The 16,192-nt window shown below is 36.2% G+C and overlaps 1 protein-coding gene across 1 annotated transcript in view; it reads left to right on the top strand.

Moving 5' to 3' along the window:
* The window catches only part of ST6GALNAC3 (ST6 N-acetylgalactosaminide alpha-2,6-sialyltransferase 3), a 636,542-nt gene that overhangs the window by 418,741 nt on the left and 201,609 nt on the right, over positions 1-16,192 (top strand). The gene's annotated exons all lie outside the window — the stretch shown is intronic.

Below are 16,192 nucleotides of genomic sequence, written 5' to 3'. Positions count from 1 at the left end.
TGGGAAATTTAAGTCTTCTATAATGTTAAAAATACACATTTTTAAGATTATATTTCTTGCATCTTGCTCCATAAAATATCTGTTTTCATATAAAAATAATGTTCTTAGATCACTTATCATGGAAAAAAATTGACAATTCAGGAAGATGTACTGTATTATTTCTGGTATTTATATAGTCCCAGCATGTCAATAAATATTCCAAGGAGTGAGCATACTTCTGCTTAAGTTGTATAGAAACAACTTCTAAGCTATCAGTTCTAAGAAATTGGGTTCCTACCTTTCCTTGTTCTTAAACTCAGATCCAAGATGGCCTGAAGAATCAAAATAGTGTCCTTAGACAATAAGGTGTCACTATTTAATAGAGAGAAATATGAGGATAGAATGCAATTGATTGTGGGCTGCTGGGGAGAGTAGCTTATTACAAGTATGTAAACATGCTTCCTCCCTGTCACTATACAAATTGCAAGGGGAGTCGAGAAGAAAATTATCAGCATTTCCGTATTACTGGGGAGAAAAGTGGTGATGCTGTGAACAGAAATTATAAGCTATGCTCATTTAAATAAATACAGGTAACAAAATATGAGCTTGGTTGAATGCACATCTATTTTACTTTCTGTGCAGCCACAGCAAAAAATAGCATCTCATATTTGACTATTTAAAAATGGAAAAACTGGCTACTTCTATAAGATGTTTTAACATGGGTAGTGCTGTGGAATACTTCTTATATGTTTCTTCCTTCCTAAATCTCCATCATCCTCTTACTTCCAGCCAGTAATTAGGATTTACTTTAAGCCTAAATAAATATCCTTTTTAAGAGAAAACTATGTTCATGCTTAGTAAACACAGTTTTTGGATTCTTTTATCGAAGTATAGTTGACTTACAATAATGTGTTAGTTTTAGGTGTTCAGTAAGGTTATTCAGTTATACGTATTTTTTCAAATTATTTTAATTATGGGTTATTAAAAGTTGATATTAAATATATTCCTGTGTTATACATAAATGCTTGTTATCTGTTTTATGTATGGTTTGGTTTAGTAAGTTGTGTCTAACTCTTGTGACCCCATGGAATACAACCTTCCAGAATCCACTGGCCATGGGATTTCCCAGGCAAGAATACTGGAGTGGATTGCCATTTCCTTCTCCAGGGTATCTTCCCAACCTGGAGACTGAACCTAAGTCTCCTACACTGCAGGCAGATTCTTTACGGTCTGAACCACCTGGTAAGCCCCTTTATATGTACAGTAGTTTGTATCTGTTAATCTGATACTCCTAATTTATCCCTCCTACTATCTTCCTTTCCCCCTTGGTAACCAGAGGTTTTTTCTCTATGTCTCTAAGTCTGTTTCTGTTTTGTATGTAAATTGATTGTATTATTTTGTAGATTCTACGTATAAGAGATAGTGTATTTGTCTTTCTCTGTTTGACTTACTTCATGTGTGTGCATGTGTATGGTGCTCAGTGATGTCAGCTCTGTGACCATGTGGACCATAGCCCTCCAGGCTCCCCTGTCCATGACATTCTCCAGGCAAGAATACTGGAATGCCATTTTCTCTTTCAGGGGATCTTCCAACCCAGGGATTGGACCTGTGTCTCCTGTATTGACAGGTAGATTCTCTACCACTGCTCTACCTGGGAAGCCTCACTTCACTTAGTATGATATTCTCTAGGTCATCCATGAGGCTACAAATGGCAGTTTCATTCTTGTTTATGGCTGAATAATATTTCTTTATATATACTATATATCTAATAGAATATTATAGTCACATAGGTGGCTCAGAGATTAAAGCGTCTGCCTCCAATGCGGGAGACCCGGGTTCGATCCCTGGGTCGGGAAGATCCCCTGGAGAAGGAAATGGTAACCCACTCCAGTATTCTTGCCTAGAGAATCCCATGGACAGAGAAGCCTGGTAGGCTACAGTCCATGGGGTCGCAAAGAGTCGGACACGACTGAGCGACAGTGTGTGTGTGTGTGTGTGTGTGTGTGTGTGTGTGTATCACAACTTCTTTAACCAATCATCTTTTGATGGGCAGTTGGGTTGTTTCCATGCCTTGAGTATTATAAATAATAGTTCTATGAACATCGAGCCACATGTATCTTTTCAAATTAAAGTTTTCATCTCTTGTATGTATGCCCAGGAGAGCGATTGCTAGATCATACAGTAGCTCTATTTATAGTTTTTTTAAAGGAATCTCCATGTTCTCCATAATGATTTACTTTACATTCTCACCAACAGTTTTGGAGGGTTCTCTTTTCTTTATATCCTTTCCAGTACATATTTTTGGTAGACTTTCTGATGATGGCCATTCTGATCAATATGAGGTCATACTTCATTGTGGATTTAATTTGCACTTCTCTAATAATTAGTGATGTTGAGCATCTTTTTATGTGCCTGTTATCCATCTGTATGCTTTCTTTGGAGAAATTTCTATTTAGGTCTTCTGCCCTTTTTTTAAATTAATTTTTTTATATATTTTAATAAAGCAGTTACTCCCTATTATCCCTTCTCCAGACCCTGACATTTGCTCATTAATCTGCTTTCTGTTTCTATGAATTTGCTAATTCTGAGTATTTTGTATAAATGGGATCACGCAACATGTGGTCTTTGTATTTGGCTTCTTTCACTTAGCATATGTTCAAGATTTGTCCATGTTTTAGTGTGTGTCAGTACTTTATTCATTTTTATGTCTGGATATACTACTTTTTTTGTTTGTTTGTTTATCCATTCATCAGCTGATAAATATTTGAATTGTTTCTACCTTTTGGCTATTGTGAATAGTTGTGCTATGAATATTTTTGGAAAAGTCCTTGTTGGAACACCATTTTTCAGTTCTTTTAGGTATAAACTTAGGAGTTGAATTGCTTCATCTTATGATGATTCTATGTTTAACTTACTGAGGAACTGCCAAACTAGTTCATGGCATTGCAAAGAGTTGGACATGACTGAGTGACTGACACACACACACATAACTGCACTATTTTCATTTCTTCTAGCAATGTTGAGGGTTCCAACTTCTTTATATCCTTGCCAACACATTATTTTTTCTTTCTTTTTTTAATAGCTATCCTAATCCTTGTGAATTGGCATTCGTTGTGGCTTTGGTTTGCATTTCCATAATGACTAATGAGATTGAACATATTTTTATGTGCTTCTTGGCCATTTACATATCTTTGGAGACATATCAAGTCTTTTGCCCATTTTAAAGTTCACTTGCCTTTGTGCTATAATATTTTAAGCATAAAACTCAAGACAAAAATTAAAGCTTCTTGGCTATTTTATTAAGAATTAAACAATTTGGAAAAGTCTCAAGGATAAATATTGCTAAGTTATTTGTCCACCATTCACTAAGAAGTGCCTTTCGTATTTCTTTCCCTTTGATCACTAGTCCCCTGGCTCCATCTGTCAAGAAACAAGGCAACCTTTGATTCCAGCAAATAAATGACGCACTACAAAACCGAGTCTCACTTTGCACCTGGTTTCATCACTATGGGTTTCCAGGAGCTGGCATTGCCTTCAAAGACAATTGTTAAGAGGGCCTGACTTCATTCTTTTTCATTTGCATTAGCAACTGCTATAAGCTGGAACAAGATTATAACCCAAACCAGCATCCTGTTATCGTTTATTTATTTGATTTAACACATAGAGATGGAGTCTTTTAAAGAGCACTTAACTTCTTCACATCACCAAAATCATTCTCAATGGAAACATTTAGCCTGATAATGGGGATCTATTCCTTTTTAGATCCAGTGACTAAGTTGGTGACTCAGAATTTCTGATTCTGTTGAAGTATTTTGGGTAAGTGGGTAGAAGAAGGAATGGTAGCAGATTTTTACCATGGTTGGGCCAGAGTTCTGTAGTGAGATGTATACTAGTAATGTTTGTGATCGTTTTATTTGAATGTCTCATTTATTGAAGTAAGATCAGAGCATAAAGAATATAACTTAGGAAACATGGAAGTGGAAATTGAATCTTAGCAGTCAAGATTGGTCATTGTCTTCTTTAATCTGGCTCTTCTTCTTTCTTCTCACCTATAAAATTGTTCTTCATAATATCCTGTATCTACTGGTAATTCATATTCTCCAAGACTCCTCTAACTATGCTAAGCACATAGTGATCAACGATCAGTTATCATTTGCATCTTAGTTCAATTTAATGAGTTGGGCTTTATATTTAAGTTGTCTCTTCCCTGGTGGTTGCTCATGGCAGACTTTGAAGTGTGATAGCTGTTCACTCCTTATTTTACATTTCATCTCTAAGTAATTATACCATGTGCTGTTAAGCCCCCAAAGCATCAGAATATTTAAAATCACACAATTAAACTATTCAAACAACAGTATTAAAACTTCAGGAAAAGATACTCCAGACCAATGATGCTTAATGTTGGAGCCTTTATTCCACATCCTTCTCTAAAGACTTCAGGCCATGGTCTCTGTCTCAGCATGGACAACTGCCATGCTTGTACAAGTTCAGGAGGACACAGCCTCAGAAAGTCCAATCATTCGGGATACCATTTTGCAAGGAAGGGAGCTTTTATCCTGGAGGGAGAAAGCAGAAGGGTGAGCTTGATGTTGACAGTGGGAGTGACAGTGAGCATATGTTGGATTCCTGGTACAATGCTAAGGTCCTTATTGTACATTGTCCTCCTTGATCTTCATCACAACTCCTCTAGGTGGGTATCATTGACTTTTCATTTTATAGATGGAAAGACTGAGGCTCAAAAGATTGTTCAAGGTCACTCAGGTAATGAAAGACAGAATAAGGATTGAGACCTTGGTTACCTTAACTGAAGCCCCGAAAAAGCAACTTGGGCAGGTTCTTGAGGCTGTATCTTTAGCATGGCCTCCTGTGGACAGTGTACCTAACTTTCCAGTCTTGCTGACCACACAGCCTCCTGTTTACTTGCCATCCTGTATGTCTACAGCAGCTGATGTCATCTGTACAACAAGTATCTCCATACTTGTCTCCGTCTTCCCAGATTGTGAACTTCTGGAGAGTACTGGTACTGAGTCTTTATCTCTCTATATAGAGAGAATAACACACAGCAGGAACTCAAAGTCTGTGGAATGAGTAGTTGAATTAATGGAAGAAAAATGTGTGTGTGAATGATCTAATAGGTTATTTCCTGAGTTCTGTCCCAACTCTTAATATAAAATGGGCCCTGCCATCTCCATAGGTCCCTGGATAAATGACCCTGTTGTTTTTCTCTTTAGTTTCTCCAGTCCCCATCATTTTTTTTTAGGATGCCTTGCACTTTCTTATTTTTCACAATTGGCATTTATATATAAGCTAAGCCAAATCAAGCCTTTTAACATTGTGGGTCTCTATCCATTAGTGGGTCTTGAAATTAATTTAGAGGGTAGTAGTCAGCAATTTTTAAAGAAATAAATAGACCAGAAAAGAATACAGCTTATCAGCATGCATGGCAAATAGAAAGACACAGTATTTGTTTCAGATGGATGGATAAATAGAAGATTTCATGTATATCAATAGTACTTTTTAAATATCATACATTAAGGCATGTTTTAAGCAGAGCAAATGCCACACTAACATTTAGGAAAATGCATATCAAAGCGTTTGACCACTGTCTACACTAAGAAAAACATTTTGTGTTGTGATTCAGTATATATCTGAGTGTGTACTAGATTGCTATGTGAAGTCTATTGCATACTGTTTGAAATACACTGTCCTAAATGACATCCCACTGTGTGACAGTTGACCCAGAATCACCTGTCCTGCTTAAACAGTTCCTAAAGTTTTATATTTAGTCAGCTTTCATAAAACCTATGGTCAAGGCTTAGGAAGTTTCACCCTAGTACAATTATTTTAACACTGGTTTCCCAGATGGCACTAGAGGTAAAGAACCCACCAATGCAGAAGATATAAGAGACATGGGTTCAATCCCTAGTCAGGAAGATCCCCTGGAGGAGGGTGTGGCAACCCACTCCAATTTTCTTACCTGGAGAATCCCATGGACAAAGGATCCTGGTGAGCTATAGTCTGTAGAGTCGCAAAAAGTTGGACACAGCTGAAGTGACTTAGCATGCTACATGATCAAAAATAAAAATACCACAGAGAATTTTAATAGGAAAAATATAGAAAGTTTTTTAAAATGTAATGGTGGAAGCTTAACTTTGAAATTCACAGAATTATTTCATTTTTTACTCTTCTTTAAATTTGCTTCTCCAAATGTTAACCTAAAAGTACTGCTGCTTTAGTTAAATTGTGGGGATCCATTTACATCAGTCAATAGCATTAATATAGGATTTAAACTTCAACTTGCTGGGAAGGAGCCAGACTTTGCTGTGGAATGCATTCATGTGCAGAGCTGCCTTGCACAGCTCATTGGAGATAAGACAGTTTTGACTTTACATGCCAAACTTTTGTCACTTTGTCTATTTTCCTATTTCTCCATGACTCCATAGAGACAAGCTTTTGATCAGTTTAGGAGCAAATTGAAAATATTCTTCTTTAAAAAAAATCCAATACTGAAGTGAAGAATACCCAAGTGACACCACTGTACCTATAACAAATATTTGTTGAGAGCTTACTCTGAGCAAGGTAATTGTTGGACAATAAGATTACAAAGTGAGCCAGATGCGATTCTTTCTATAAAGGACCATCTGGTCTATGAGTTTTCCCACTTTAAGACTTGGTTTCATCTTCCCTGGGCTTATGGGTAGACCGCAGGTGCTCCATCTGCCCTCCAGGCCCACTCTATGACCTTCACCTTGCTCTCTGCCCTGGGAGACTGGTCCACATGGATTGCAAGAACTCTCTTGCTCTCTGCCATCTGGTTGGGTTTAGCCAATGTATGCCCTAGCAGAAGATCAGAGGGAGGAAGGACAGTGAAGAAGGAATATTTATTCTCCCTCCTTGCAAGGTCATGCCAAGCAGGCTCTATTGCAATATCGAAAATCAGAGATCCTTTCAGGCTTTCTCTCCACACAGTTGTTTCTGTCTCTGCATTCCAGTAACCATTCCCCCTCCTCTTGTTCCTCCGATGCCCCTCTTTTGCTAGACCTGGGGTACAGTGTATCACTATGGTTTCTCTACCCTGACCACATCTTTCTAGATCACCCCTTCGGCATTGTATGCCTTGACAGAGCTCCGCTTTTACTCTAATATTTCCCTGTAAGACCTTCCAGCTCTCCTGACTTATGCTTCAGCTAATTTTATGACAGACACATTTGAAACAATTTCAAAAGAGTTATTAATTTTTATATATGTTTCCAGGAAGCTATTTTATTAATCAATATGAAAAATTATTTAAAACCACAACCTCTGGTTCCTACACAATACTTTATCTCTATCTAACAAATACTTGAAAAGCTCAATAAATATTTGTCATTGTGGGTGATGTTGATCATGACCCATGAAGTGGTCATAGCCTTCCTTGTTAATTACCCAGTTCACTAGGGTTTGTAGTAAGTATCTTGGGAAGAGGAGTCTTGTGGAAGAATAAGAGAACTGACCACCTTGCTAACAACTAGCCCCCACTTTGTGAGTCCAAGTTGGGTATTGTCCATCATCTGTTCTCAAGGAAGAATGCAAAAGTATGGGGTGATAACTTAAACCTCTGGCAGCAGCAATGACAAAGCCTGTGGCTATCTATTCATTGCCTGCTATATGCCAGGCTTTCTATATGACAGGCATCATACTAGAATCTTTATATTATCATTGCATTTAGTCATTGCAATCACTCTACAAGATGTCTCTTAACTCCATTTTATATATGGAGAATCTGGGAGTTAAAGACGATAAGGGACTTGTCCAGGATTACACAGTTAGTTTCAGGACTAAGGGTCAAACTCTAGCCTCATCTAATTCAGAAGCATTCTTTTCACTACTCTATCTCCCAAAAGCCTCTTTGTTTTTGCCATTAACTTTGCCAAAAATCTCATTTGCCATCATATCTGATCTTCTTAAAGATTCAAATGTGTTTTAACAAGCAGGCATTTTATAAATTGAAAAAATAATAAATCTGATTGGATCTATATCTTCCCTTTGAGTGATAAAAGACTAAAGAGCATGGAATTTGAAGGAGAAGGAAGAGGAATAAATGAAATATATATTAGCAAGAGATTTTGGAAATCCTCAAGGAATAGCAATTAAGCATTGGATTTTCTGCACTTTAGATATTGAGTCTTTTGCCCTAAAACCCAATGAGACTTTCTCCTGAATTTGTTTCCTTGGGGGATAAAAGGCTTTATCATTGACCAGCTGGGTCACTTCTATGTGGTTTTAGAAGAACTCTACAGTACCCTCTATTCCCTTGGAAGCAAGAATTTCCCAGAGTTTCTATGCTAAGATGAGGGACTGGGGCTAAAAGAAAAGAGAAAGTCAAAAAATCTGTCTGAAAACTGTCAGTATCATCTCTCTTGATAGGAAGTTACGATGTTTTGACTTCAATGAAAGAGCAAAAGAAAGCAAACCACTTGGTCACAAATTTAATTTATGAAAATACTACCACAGGCCTAAAGCATTCAACAGTACAGCCATTGATTCTTCTTTCTTGTTCCTTGGGGAGCTGTTGCTATATTTGATATGGTGAACTTCAAATTGTCTTACTTTATCATTTAAATGTTAGAACAGCCATACCCTGAAAGCAGCTGAGGAGCTGCACACTTACTGGAAAAATACAAGGGAGTGTTTTTCACTTCTTTTAGGAACAAATATTCCTTGGTTGACAGATTTTCCCTGTTAGTGAGGAATGCTATTGTTTCCTATTCTTTTCTCTCCTCTGTTTTCACCACAATGCCATGTTTCCTCAGTTCCATGTGAGGCACTGGGAGAGGGTAAATCATGATGTTCCAGGTCTGTGGTCTTTCTGGTCTTTTCTTAACCTCTGGGATTATTTTCTTTAACACAGTTGTTGAAAAGTCAGCTGTTACCTGCCAGAAAATAAAACAACCGATTTTTTATCCCATGTGAAATAAACATCGAAAAATCAGCATTGTACAAGGACCATTAGCTTATGTATCACTGTAAAATGTATTATGACTCTTGGCATAAAGGATGCTCATATAGAATAAATTGTGTTGTAACAAACATTTTTCCCTGCCATGGTTTGTAATAGCCCTAATATCAAATAAATCTAAGTTGAATATTGTTAGTCTCCAGAAAAACTGACCTTCAGTTTCATATAGTTGGGTTAAATCATTGTGATGATGACACTGACTCAGATATAAGGAGATATAAACCTGTATCAACTCCAGAGATGATCTTTTATTTAGAAGGGATGCCACAATGAGCTGCAATTGCTCTGGAGTGACCCATTTTATTTATGTATCTGCTTATTCCGACTACCACTTCACCAAGTAAGAAACCTACACATAGTTCCCTGGGGGTTCTAGAGAGAGCAACCCGTGGAAATACCAAAATATTTTGTCATTGCTTGTAATACTTGAGATCTAGACCCCTATCATTTGAGATTGAGGGACTGTAGAACTCAAGTCCAGTGTACAATGTGCCAGGGTAGGCGGGCAACAGTCCATGGGGTAGCAAAGAGTCTGACAGGACTGAGAGACTAAGAGTTCACTTCACTTCAAACCTCAACATGAATCAGCCATAGGTATGCATATATCCTCTCCCTTTTGAACCTCCCTCCAATCTCTCACCCCATCCCACCCCTCTAGATTGATACAGCACCCCTGTTTGAATTTCCTGAGGCATACAGCAAATTCCCATTGGCTATCTATTTTACGTATGGTTATGTAAGTTTCCATGTTACTCTTTCCATACATTTCACTCACTCCTCCCCTCCCCTCATGTCCATAATTCTATTTTCTATGTCTGTAAATAAATTGCTTCCCTGTAAATAAATTCTTCAGTACCATTTTCCTAGATTCTGTATATATATGATAGAATATGATATGTATCTTTCTTTTTCTGACTCACTTCACTCTGTATAATAGGTTCTAAGTTCATCCACCTTCAGAACTGACTCAAATGTGTTCCTTTTTAGGGCCGAGTAATATTCCATTGTGTATAAGTAGCAAAACTTCTTTAACCATTCATCTGTCAATGGACATCTAGGTTGCTTACATCTTCCATTGTAAATAGTGCTCCAGTGAACAATGGGATATGTGTGTCTTTTCCAATTTTTTTTTTTCTTTTTCAATTTTGATTTCCTCAGGGTTTATGCCTTGGAGTGGGATCACTGGGTCATATGGTGGTTTTATTCCTAGTTTTTTAAGGAATCTCCATACTGTCTTCCATATTGGCTGTATCAATTTATATTCCCACCAACAGTAAATAAGTTCCAGCATTTATTGTCTGTAGACTTTTTGATGATGGCCATTCTGACCTGTGTGGGGTGATACCTCATTGTGGTTTTGATTTGTATTTCTTTAATAATGAGCAGTGTTGAGCATCTTTTCATGTGTTTGTTAGCCATCTGTATGTCTTCTTTGAAGAAATGTCTGTTTAGGTCTTTTTCCCACTTTTTGATTGGGTTGTTTGTTTTTCTGGTATTGAATTGTATGAGCTACTTGTATATTTTGGAAATTAATCCTTTGTCAGTTATTTCATTTGCTATTATTTTCTCCCATTCTGAGGGTTGTCTTTTCACCTTGCTTATACCTTGCTTATAGTTTCCTTTGCTGTACAAAAGCTTTTAAGTTTAACTTGCTTACTTTTGTTTTTATTTCCATTACTCTAGGAGATGGGTCACAGAGGATCTTGCTTTGATTTATGTCATTGAGTGTTCTGCTTATGTTTTCCTCTAAGAGTTTTATAGTTTCTGGACTCACATTTATGTTTTTAATCCATTTTGAGTTTGTCTTTGTGTATAGTGTTAGGAAGTGTTCTAATATCATTCTTTAACATGTAGCTGTCCAGTTTTCCAAGCACCATTTATTGAAAAGGCTGTCTTTACCCCATTGTATAGTCTTGCCTCCTTTGGCAAAAATATGATACCCGTAGGTGCATGAGTTTATTTATGGACTTTCTATCTTGTTCCATTGGTCTATATTTCTGTTTTCCGGCCATTACCATACTGTCTTGATGACTGTGTCTTTGTAGTATAATCTGAAGTCAGGAAAGTTGATTCCTCCAGCTCCATTCTTCTTTCTCAGGACTGCTTTGGCTATTCGGGGTCTTTTGTGTTTCCATATGAATTGTGAAATTTTTTGTTCTAGTTCTGTGAAAAATGCCACTGGTAATTTTATAGGGATTGCATTGAACCTGTAGATTGTGTTTGTTAGTATATGACTATACTACCATATTGATTCTTCTTACCCAGGATTGAATATCTCTCCATCTGTTTATGTCATCTTTGATTTTTTTCATTAGTGTCTTATAATTTTCTGTGTACAATTTTTTTGTCTCCTTAAGTAAGTTTATTCCTAGATATTTAATTCTTTTTGTTGCAATGGTGAATGGGATTGATTCCTTAATTTCTCTTTTTAATTTTTCATTGTCAGTATATAGAAATGCAAGTGATTTCTGTGTATTGATTTTGTATCCTGAAACTTTGCTAGATTCACTCTAGTAATTTTCTGATAATATTTTTAGGGTTTTCTATGTACAGTATCATGTCATCTGCAAACAGTGAGAGCTTTACTTCTTCTTTTCCGATCTGGATTTCTCTTATTTCTTTTTCTTCTCTGATTGCTATAGCTAGGACGTCCAGAGTTATGTTGAATAACAGTGGTGAAAATGGACACCTTGTCTTATTCCTGATCTTAGGGGCAATGCTTTCAGTTTTTCACCATTGAGAATAATGTTTGCTGTATAGGTTTATACACAGCCTTTCCTATGTTGAGGTAGGTTCCTTCTATGGCTATTTTTTGAAGCATTTTAATCATAAATGGGTGCTGAATTTGTCAAAGGCTTTTCTACATCTTTTGAGATTATCATATGTTTTTTATAATTCAATTTGTTAATATGGTGTATCACATTGATTGATTTGCATATATTGAAGAATCCTTGCATTCCTAGAATAAACCCAACTTGATCATGGTGTATGAGCTTTTTGATGTGTTTCTGAATCCTGTTTGCTAAAATTTTGTTGAGGATTTTTGCATCTATGTTCATCAGTGATATTGCCCTGTGGTTTTCTTTTTTGTGTGTTTTCTTTGTCTGGTTTTGGTAGGAGGGTGTTGATGGCCTCATAGAATGAGTTTGGAAGTTTTCCTTCCTCTGCAATTTTTTGAAAGAGATTTTGAAGGACAGGCATTAGCTCTTGTCTACATGTTTAACAGAATTCTCCTATAAAGCCATCTTGTTCTGGGCTTTTGTTTTGGGGGGGGAGATTTTTGATCACGGCTTCAATTTCAGTGCTGATAATTGGGTTGCTCATAATTTCTATTTCTTCCCTGTTCAATCTTGAAAGATTGAACTTTTCTAAGAATCTGTCCATTTCTTCCAGGTTATCCATTTTACTGCCTTATAGTTGTTCTTAATAGTCTCTTCTAATCCTTTGTATTTCTGCTTTGTCTGCTGTAACCTCTCCTTTTTCATTTCTAATTTTGTTGATGTGATTCTTCTCTCATTTTTTCTTGATAAGTCTGGCTAAAGGCTTGTCAATTTTGTTTATCCTCTCAAAGAACCAGCTTTTAGTTTTATTAATCTTTACTATTGTTTCTTTCATCTCTTTTTTATTTATTTCTGCTCAGATTTTTGTGATTTCTTTCCTACTAATTTTGAAGGTTTTTGTTCTTCTTTTCCCAGTTGTTTTAGGTGTAAAGTTAGGTTGTCTACTCAATGGTTTTCTTGCTTCTTGAGGTAGGATTGTATTACTATAAACTTCCCCCTTAGAACTGCTTTTGCTGCATCTCATACATTTTGAGTTGTTGTGTCTTCATTGTCATTTGTTTCTAGAGATATGTGATTTCCCTTTTGATTTCTTCAGTAACCTGTTGGTTATCTAGAAATGTGTTGTTTAATCTCCATGTGTTTGTGTTTCTTATAGGTTCTTTTATTATAATTGATATCTAGTATTATAGCATTGTAGTCAGAGAAGATGCCTGATATGATTTCAATTTTCTTTAATTTACTGAGGTTTGATTTGTGACCCAAGATGTGGTCTATCCTGGAGAATGTTCCATGTGCATTTGAGAGGAAGGTATATTCTGAATTTGGATGGAATGTTCCAAATATATCAGTGAGATCCTTCTCATCTAATGTACAATTTAAGACTTGTGTTTCCTTATTAATTTTCTTTTTTGATGCTTTGTCCATTGGTGTGAGTGGGGTGTTAAAGTCTCCTTCTATTAATGTGTCATTCTCAATTTCTCCTTTTATGTCTGTTAGTGTTTGTCATATGTATTGAGGTGCTCCCGTGTTGGGTGCATAGATATTTACAATTGTATGTCTTCCTCTTGGATTGATCCCTTGATCATTATGTAATGTCCTTCCTTATTTCTTGCAATCTTCTTTATTTTAAGGTCTATTTTGTCTGATAGGAGGATTGCTACTCCAGCTTTCTTTTGCTTCCCATTTGCATGGAATATATTTTTCCATCCTCTCACTTTCAGTCTATATGTGTCTTTAGGTCTGAAGTGGGTTTCTTGTAGACAGAGTATATATGGGTCTTGTTTTTGTATCCATTCAGCCAGTCTGTGTCTTTTGATTGGGGCATTTAATCCATTTACATTTAAAGTAATTATTCATATATATGTTCCTATTGCCATTTTCTTAATTGGGGTTGATTTTGTAGATTTTTTTTTTCTTCTCTTGTATTTCTTGGAGTGTAACATTTGTTGTAAACCTGGTTTGGTGGTACTGAATTCTCTTGACTTTTGCTTGGCTGAAAAGCTTTTGATTTCTCCATTAATGTTGGATGAGATCCTTGCCAGATACATTAATCTTGGTTGTATATTTTTCCCTTTCAGTACTTTAAATATATCTTTCCATTCCCTTCTGGCCTGCAGAGTTTCTGCTGAAAGATCAGCTATTAAGCATATGAGGTTTCCCTTGTTGTTTCTCCCTTGCTATTTTTAATATTCTTTCTTTGTGTTTAGTCTTTGTTAGTTTGATTAATATGTGACTTGGCGTGTTTCTCCTTGGGTTTATCCTGTATGGAACTCTGTGCCTCTTGGACTTAATTGACTATTTCCTTTTCCATGTTGGGGAAATTTTCATCTTGCAGCACAATCTCTTCAAAAATTTTCTTATAACCTTTCTTTTTCTCTTCTTCTGGGACCCCTATAATTTGAATGTTGGTGCATTTGACATTGTCCCAGAGGTCTCTGAGACTATCCTCAGCTCTTTTCATTCTTTTTACTTTATTCTGCTCTTCAGAAGTTATTTCCACCACTTTATCTTCCAGCTCACTGATTCATTCTTCTGCTTCAGATATTGATTCCTTCCAGAGTATTTTTAATTTCAGTAATTGTGTTGTTTGTCACTGTATGTTTATTCTTTAATTTTTCTAGGTCTTTGCTAATTGATTCTTGCATTTTCTCCCTTTTGCTTTCAATGTTTTCGATCATCTTTACTATCATTATTCTGAATTCTTTTTCAGGTAGTTTGCCTATTTTCTCTTCATTTATTTGGACTTCTGTGTTTCTAGTTTGTTCCTTCATTTGTGTAGTATGTTTCTGCGTTTTCATTATTATTTTTTTAAACTTATTGTGTTTGAAGTCTCCTTTTCCTTGGCTTCAAGGTTGAATTTTTTCTTCCCTTTGGTTTCTGCCCTCCTAAGGTTGATCCAGTGGTTTGTATAAGGTTCCTATAGGATGAGATTTGTGCTGAATTTTTGTTTGTTTTTTTCTCTAGTGGGCAAGGCTGAGTGAGGTGGTAATCCTGTCTGGTGACGATTGGGTTTGTATTTTTGTTTTGTTTGTTGTTTAGACGAGGCGTCCTGCACAGGGTGTTACTAGTGGTTGGGTGATGCCAGGCCTTATATTCAGGTCATTTTCTTTGTGTGAGTTCTCACTATTTAATACTCCCTAGGGCTAGTTCCCTGGTAGTCTAGGGTCTTGGAGCCAGTGCTCCCACTCCGATGGCTCAGGGCTTGATCTCTGGTCAGGAACAAAGATTCCACAAGTGGTTTGTTATGGCTTTAAGTGAGATTCAAACAAATATCCAAAGTTGAAAAACCAAAGATCAACCCCAGACAAATGGCAGTTACAAAATCAGGTAAATAATAAATAAAATAATGGAATATACACTTACACATATACACCCATGAGCAAAGTCAAAACAATCCATCAAAAATAAAGTACAGCAGACTGACTTGGTGAAAAAGGAAACCATGTTGAGAGGAAAGGAAAGAAAGAATAGATATGCAAAGTTAAATAGAGGTAGATGAAGATTTATATACATTAAAGATTAACTGCAAGGGGAAAAGAACAGTAAGAAAGGCAAATAAAGGAATAAATGTAGAAAAATATAATAGCTTTAAAACATTAAAAATTAAAATTATAAGAAAGAGAAAAGAAAAAATGGAAGAAGAAAGAAAAAAAGGGAAACTCCACAGAACTGCAAAGACCAATGCAGAGGCAGAGTTTTACAAGAACAACAAAAACTGTCACTTAATATACACATATACATATACACCCATTACCAAAATCAAAACAGTCCAACAAAAATATAAAGTATAAATGCTTGACCCGGTGAAAAAAGGAAAACAAAAATCATATCTATCAGACCAAAACTAACTAAAACACAAACTGGAAGCAAATCTAAAGTAAGGTGCCAATTGGGGAATAAAGCAATGAAAATAAAGCTAACAAATATGTTGAGAGGAAAGAAAGAAAGTAAAGACAGAAAGAATAGATATGCAAGGTTAGAGAAAAGTAGATAAAGACGATTTATATATATTAAGGATTAACTGCAAAGGGAAAAGAACAGTAGGAAAAGCAAAGGAATAAATGTAGAAAAAATAATAATAGGTTTAAAAATTAAAAATTAAAATTTAAAAAAGAGAAAAGAAAAAACTAAAAAAGAAAAGGAAAACTCCACAAAACTGCAAAAGCACAACATAGAGGCAGAGGGTTATAACAACAATGAAAAAAGTGACAGAGGAAAGAAAAAAAGCTCAAAAGCTTAATTAGATTTCATAGTGCCAATAAAATCGGCAACTGCAACAGAGAGGGGAAAGGGGGAAAGAAAAAAGAAAAAGAAAGTTCAAAAGAATCTATGTTTTTCTTGAGTCACGGCTATCACAGTCTTTTTGCTTGCTAGGAGTCACAGTCCCTCTCACCTCCCTAGGATGCTGCCCAACACATCCAGGAATCTCTGGACC

Source organism: Oryx dammah, unplaced genomic scaffold (genome assembly GCF_014754425.2).
Source record: "Oryx dammah isolate SB20612 unplaced genomic scaffold, SCBI_Odam_1.1 HiC_scaffold_28, whole genome shotgun sequence".
NCBI classification, from domain to species: Eukaryota; Metazoa; Chordata; class Mammalia; order Artiodactyla; family Bovidae; genus Oryx; species Oryx dammah.
Note: the sequence above shows the minus strand (reverse complement) of the source record. Positions and strands in the feature narration are given on the sequence as shown.